Raw genomic sequence first — 7315 nt, 5'->3', positions numbered from 1 at the left:
GCTAGAGAGCATTTGGATGATCCAGAGGAGTTTTGGGAGAATGTCCTATGGTCTGATGAAACCAAACTGGAACTGTTTGGTAGAAACACAACTTGTCGTGTTTGGAGGAAAAAGAATACTGAGTTGCATCCATCAAACACCATACCTACTGTAAAGCATGGTGGTGGAAACATCATGCTTTGGGGCTGTTTCTCTGCAAAGGGGCCAGGACGACTGATCCGGGTACATGAAAGAATGAATGGGGCCATGTATCGTGAGATTTTGAGTGCAAACCTCCTTCCATCAGCAAGGGCATTGAAGATGAAACGTGGCTGGGTCTTTCAACATGACAATGATCCAAAGCACACCGCCAGGGCAACGAAGGAGTGGCTTCGTAAGAAGCATTTCAAGGTCCTGGAGTGGCCTAGCCAGTCTCCAGATCTCAACCCTATAGAAAACCTTTGGAGGGAGTTGAAAGTCCGTGTTGCCAAGCGAAAAGCCAAAAACATCACTGCTCTAGAGGAGATCTGCATGGAGGAATGGGCCAACATACCAACAACAGTGTGTGGCAACCTTGTGAAGACTTACAGAAAACGTTTGACCTCTGTCATTGCCAACAAAGGATATATCACAAAGTATTGAGATGAAATTTTGTTTCTGACCAAATACTTATTTTCCACCATAATATGCAAATAAAATGAAAAAAAAACAGACAATGTGATTTTCTGGATTTTTTTTTCTCAGTTTGTCTCCCATAGTTGAGGTCTACCTATGATGTAAATTACAGACGCCTCTCATCTTTTTAAGTGGTGGAACTTGCACTATTGCTGACTGACTAAATACTTTTTTTCCCCACTGTATGTAAAGCGCTGTGGAATTAATGGCGCTATATAAATGAGATAAATAAAAAATCTGGATAGGGTCAACTTTGAGGATTGCCTTTATTCCTTCCTGCATGCTGTACAAAGAGGTTTGAGTCCTGTATCCAGGAATCTGTAGCTTCCACGTAATGCATCACTGATCTTTACTTGGAAACTGACAATAATATGGCAGAACGATCTCCTGGTTCAAATTTGTCTTAGGGCCCCGTCATACATAGCTTGATCTTTACTTTACTTTACATAGCTGAGTCACAAGTTTTGTGACGCAACAGCGATCTCACCAGCGAGATCGCTATGTGTGACACCTATCAGTGACCGGGCCCCCTGCCGGTATCCCTGATCGCTCTTGGAAAGCCCTGGACATTTCTTTGATCGCTGGTTTCCCGCAGGCCAGCACGCATCGCTGCGTGTGACAGGCGGGAGACCAGCGATCAGCTGGTAACTAAGGTAAACACAGGGTTTCTAAGAACCGGGCGGTGCTTAAAAACCCGATGTGTACCTTAGCTACCAGCGCGCTGATGCAGGGAGCTGGTAACTAAGGTACACATCAGGTTTCTAATTGACGCACGTCCCTTAGAAACGCGATGGTACCTTAGTTACCAGCTCCCTGCATCAGCGCGCTGGTATGGTAACTAAAGTACACAGCGACGCCGCTTGCTTGGCGTCGCTGGTGCTGATCGCTGGTGAAGCTGTCTGTCTGACAGCTCACCAGCGACCATGTAGTGACTCACCATCGATCCTGACACGTTGATATCGTTGTCGGGATCGCTGGTGAGTCGCTATGTGTGACGGGGCCTTTAGTGCTTTCAGCAGGATCATGTCTATAATATTAGTCAATCCTCTAGGATTTGCAGATAAGGATCCCTTACTGACAATGCCTGGATCTCCCCCAACCGTTTAGCAGAGGTGACTGCCACCAAGATCGATGTTTTCATGGAGAGAAAATTGATGCTGGTCTCTTTTGGGAGTTCAAAGGGGATATGCATAAGGCACCTAGCACTAGATTTAGGACGCACGGTGGAATAGTTTTCCTGATTGTGCTTCTCTTTTGATCTTCCGGGGACCATGTACCCTGAAGGTACTAACCTTACACTTCCGCTGGTGGTAATACAAATGAAGGGGGATAGGATCCATGGTACCCCTTCCTGGAGTGTCTTTTGCGATGTGCACCATGATGGGGAATCTCTCAGGTTTGCCAAAACCTTCATTCTTCTGTCTAGACCGTCTGGATGTCTGTTCTAGACTGACGGATTGTTTTTTTGTAGCTGTCTTCAGTGGGTCTGACACCACCATACACTTGGGAATCGGGATGCATGACCTCATCAGGTCGAGAATTCTCATGTCATACCTGACCAACTTCTTTTTTTGGAAGGTCCAAATTGTGTTCTTGATTTCCTCCTTCTTTATGAGGAGTAGGGAAGACAGCCTGTGATGTGAATCGAGGAGGACTCCTAAGAACACCTTCTGAGTATCTGGTTGTAAGTCAGATTTTCCCAAGTTCACGCACCAGCCTAGATCTTCCAGTGCGTTGATAGTCTGGGCAAGCTGTTGATTGAGGAGGATGGTGGAGTCTGCCAATAAAAGGATTTCATCCAGGTATGGAAATACAATAATTCCTTCTTCCTCAGGAAGGCTGCCACCTCTGTCATTATCGTCGTAAAGGTACGTGGAGCTGAGAAAAGGCCGAATGGTAGACACCTAAATTGGAAATGGTGTATTAACCCCTGATGTTCCAGCAGAAACCTCAGATATTGTTTGCGGTTGGGGTGGATGAGCACATGGAAGTATGCGTCTCAAATCTAGTGTGCACAATATGGAATCCCACCCTATTAATGGAATTCTTGAGGCCCAACCACTGCCTTTATTGACTAATTCTCTACCTGGCTCCTTCACTTTCTCTCTGCTGACATTCTCACCATCATCATGGGTGACTTCAACATCCCCATTGACACCCACCAGTCGGCAGCTTCCAAACTCTTGTCCCTTACATCATCTTTTGGAATTACTCAGTGGTCCTCATCAGCCACCCACACAGATGGACACACATTAGACCTGGTCTTCACCCGTCTCTGCTCCCTATCTAACTTCACAACCTCCCCTCTCCCTCTATCTGACCACCATCTACTCCCTTTCTCATCCCTGTCCTCCTCACCTGTCACCCATGTCCAGCAACACGTGCACCCCCGCAGAAACCTCGCACACCTAGACACGCGCACTCTCTTCCACTGTCCTCTACATCTTAACTCCATGACACAGACACTGCCACTAGTTTCTACAATGCCACTCTTGCATCAGCCATCGACTTGGTCGCCCCTGTCATGCATAACAGAGTGCGACGAACCAATAGACAACCCTGGCACAATAACACCACTAAAAAGCAAGCATCCAGAATTGCTGAACGGCGCTGAAAGAAAACGCATTCAGAAGACGACTTCACTGCACTCAAACAAGCAACACTTGCATTCAAATCAGCTCTCAACTCTGCTAAACAGGCCTTCTTTACATCTCTTGTATCTTCCTTATCCCACAACCCTAAACAGTTGTTAAAAGTATTGAACTCCATCCTCCGCCCACCACTGCCCCCTCCAACTTCCCTAATCTCTGCTGAGGACTTTGCCACACACTTCAAAAACAAGATAGATCAAACACAGCAAGTCTCTATTGTTCAACCACCACAACCCCTTTGTATACCAGACCAATGCCCAAACCCCATAACCTCCTTATCCAACATCACTGAAGGGGAGCAAGCTCATCTTCTCTCCAAATCACACCTCACCACTTGTGCACTCAACTCCATCCCATCTCCTCCCCAACCTCACCACCACTCTTATTCCATCCCTAACTCACCTCTTCAACCTGTCACTAACTTCCGGTACCTTCCTATCTGCTTTCAAACATGCCACAATCACGCCTGTCCTTAAAAAGCCAACCCTTGACCCAACCACTGTGTCCAGCTATCGCCCAATATCGCTGCTCCCATTCGCTTCCAAACTCCTGGAGCAGTATGTCCACGCTGAACTTTCCTCCCACCTCTCATCTAACCTGCTCTTTGACAATCTACAATCTGATTTCCGCCCCCACCACTCCACTGAGACAGCCCTGACCAAAATTACTAACAATCTACTTACAGCCAAAGCGAACGGACAATACTCCATACTCCTCCTTCTAAACCTGTCCTCTGCCTTCGACACTGTTGACCACTGCCTCCTACTACAGAGTCTCTCCTCCTTTGGCATCAAAGACCTCACCCTATCCTGGATCTCTTCATACCTCTCCAACCGCACATTCAGCATCTCCCACACTACCTACTCATCCCACCCTCTCTCTGTTAGGGTCCCCCAAGGCTCTGTTCTAGGACACCTACTTTTCTCAAACTATACACTTGGCCTGGGGCAACTCAAAGTCCCATGGATTCCAGTACCACCTTTATGCCGATGATACTCAGATTTACCTCTCTGGCCCAGACGTCACCTCTCTGATCTCCAGAATCCCGGAGTGTCTATCAGTCATATTCTCCTTCTTCTCCTCCCGTTCCTCAAACTGAATGTGGACAAATCTGAACTGATCATCTTTCCCCCATCTCACAGATCTTCCTTACCTGACCTATCTATAACAATTGACGACATCACTCTTTCCCCCATACCGGAGGTCCGCTGCCTCGGAGTATCCCTTGACTCTGCCCTGTCCTTCAAACCGCACATCCAAGCTCTCTCCACCTCCTGCCGCCACCAGTTAAAAAATATTTCCAGAATCCGTCCTTTCCTCAACCCTCACTCTACTAAAATGCTTGTGTATGCCCTCATCATCTCCCATCTCGACTACTGCAACATCCTTCTCTGTGGCTTCCCTGCTAACACCCTCGCACCTCTCCAGTCCATCCTTAACTCTGCTGCCCGACTAATTCATCTCTCTCCTCGCTACTCCTCTGCTTCTCCCCTCTGCAAAACTCTTCACTGGCTCCCACTCCTTCAGCGTATCCAATTCAAATTAATAATACTGACCTACAAGGTCATCTATAACCTGTCTCCTCCTTATATCTCTGAAATAATCTCCCGATATCTTCCCTCACGTAATCTCCGGTCCTCCCAATACCTCCTTCTCTCTTCCACACTTATTCGATCGTTACCCAACCACCTCCAAGACTTTTCCCGAATAGCCCCCATCCTCTGGAATTCCTTGTCCAAACACGTCCGACTATCAACCACACTCGGATCCTTCAGATGGAACCTGAAAATCCACCTCTTCAGGAAAGCCTACAGCCTGCAATGATCCCCATTGGTCCTCTCTCCCCTCTATATCAGTCTGTGATTGTTAGTGTGTTTACTGTAAGTGATATCTGTAATTTGTATGTAACCCCTTCTCATGTACAGCACCCTGGAACCAATGGTGATTTAAAATTAAATAATAAACATGGCATATGTGATGTAGCAAGGACGTGTGGATGGAAAGAACCCAGATTTGAACCCAGATATTCTTGCTACTGGAAGTTCCTTTAAGGCTGTTGTTGTCCTTAAACCTCTGTATATCAATAGTTTTTGCCATGTATTGATATTTCAAACCATTTGTTTAACTCCCGAAAAGTGGAATTTGTAGGTTATATAATACTTTCGTAAGCTACTTTGTTGATTGCTTTCTTTCTGATGTAACTTGCAGATTTCAATAAATAAAACATTAAAACAAAACAAAACAATAAAATTAAATAATAATAATTTTACTGTATCCATCTTGAAATTTTTGTACCTGACCCATTGATTTAGAGGTTTCAGATTTATAATGGTAGAGTATTTTTCCAAAGCCTTTTTTATGAAGAAAAGGGAGGAATAGTGACTCTGATATCTAAAAGGGGTACTGGACTGACCGACCCTGATCTTAGGAGGTCCCAGATGCCCTCCCATAGTCTTTTTGAGGAGGAGAGTGACTGGAGTCTGATGCAATACTGTTGAGGGAGAGATGGGAAAAGTCTATTCTGTACCCTTTCCACATGGTTCGCAGGATACACTAGTTGTCTGTAATGGCCCGCCAACCTTTCAGGAGAACTGAAGTCTCCCTCCTACTTCTCCGGTGTCAGGGTCTCCCAGAGGGATTGGAAGAAAACTGGGGGGATATACCTCTACCTCCCTTGTGGTAACTCCACCTTCCAGTCTTCCCCTACCCCTGTAATCCTGCTTGTGGGACTGACGGGGTCTACGAAAGGAGTGGTACATTTTTTATTTTTCTTCCGGGAACTCTTTTTTGTTGTCAGAAGCCCGCTTTAGAATGTCATGTAAAACTCAACCGAAGACATGTGCGCCTGAGAATGGGATAGAGCAGAGCTTGTTTTTCGAATGGCTCTCCCCTCACCACGTTTTAAGCCAGATGGCCCGTCATGCAGAGTTAGATAGCAACTTAATTGTGTTGCCATTTATAGAGAGGGAATCTAACATAACCTCTCTGGGGTTGATGGATTTTAACTGGCATGTCAGTTCGTCGATCCAGATGCACACGGACCTGGTGGCTATGTTAGCTTTAATGATGGCTGCTGAAGATTTACAACTTCTTAATAGAAATCTCTCTGCCTTTCTGTCCATAGCATCCCAAAGGCCCTTAAGAATCCTCAAAAGGTATTGAGGTTTTCTTCACCACTTTGGAGATGGGAATGTAAACCTTTGGGATCTCCTTCAAAGTCTTGACTTCCTCTGGATCAAATAGAAGACGAGCTTTAAAATCCCTGGCAATAACTAGTCATTTTTTCTGTATCCTCCCATTCATCCAGGATCATTGCTCTTATATGTTTGTTGACCGGGAACACTATTTCTCTGTGTTCTCAGCCCTCCAAACATCTTGTCTTGTATTATGTGTGGGACCTGAGCCTCCTTGATCTTCATGGTACCCCGTACAGCTCTTAAAATACCATCCATATTTTCGAATGAGAAAAAATACTTTTTTCTCTCCTCTGAAGGCATCTGGGGAATACTTTCTTCCTGTCCCTCAACGCCTTTATCTGAATATTAAGAATAAGCGAATGCTCCTCTGAAGACTTCCATCTGGCTCTCTTGTAAGGGGAACTACTTTGAGCTGCCTGTGATGGTACAAGACTAGCGACAGTGCTTTGGACCTATTCACTAATCATGGCCCACATGTCTGTTAAAAGAGACGACTGTTTGTCCTTAAGGAATTTTGCAATACAATCTGCGCACAACTCCTTTTTGTATGACTGACAGTTCAGTGTTGCACGCTGGACATCTAATAAGTTTTTTCCGAGAAGAGGATCCTGATTCTAAGGGAATACCTCTGTCCTATTTTAAAAACATTTCCTTGCGCTCCACGGTCAAACGCATGCTGCACCGCCCTGATAGATGGTGTCCTCTAAACTGGATATGCGTTCCTTACTGGAATGCACGCGTCATCACAAGGAGTCCTGAGCAGGAAATGCGTTCCATGTTGGAACGCTCGCCTGTGTGCATGACCCGGAAGTT

This window comes from Dendrobates tinctorius, unplaced genomic scaffold, assembly GCF_039654945.1.
Source record: "Dendrobates tinctorius isolate UK_male_01 unplaced genomic scaffold, ASM3965494v1 ptg000019l, whole genome shotgun sequence".
NCBI lineage: Eukaryota > Metazoa > Chordata > Amphibia > Anura > Dendrobatidae > Dendrobates > Dendrobates tinctorius.
This window is presented reverse-complemented; position numbering follows the sequence as displayed.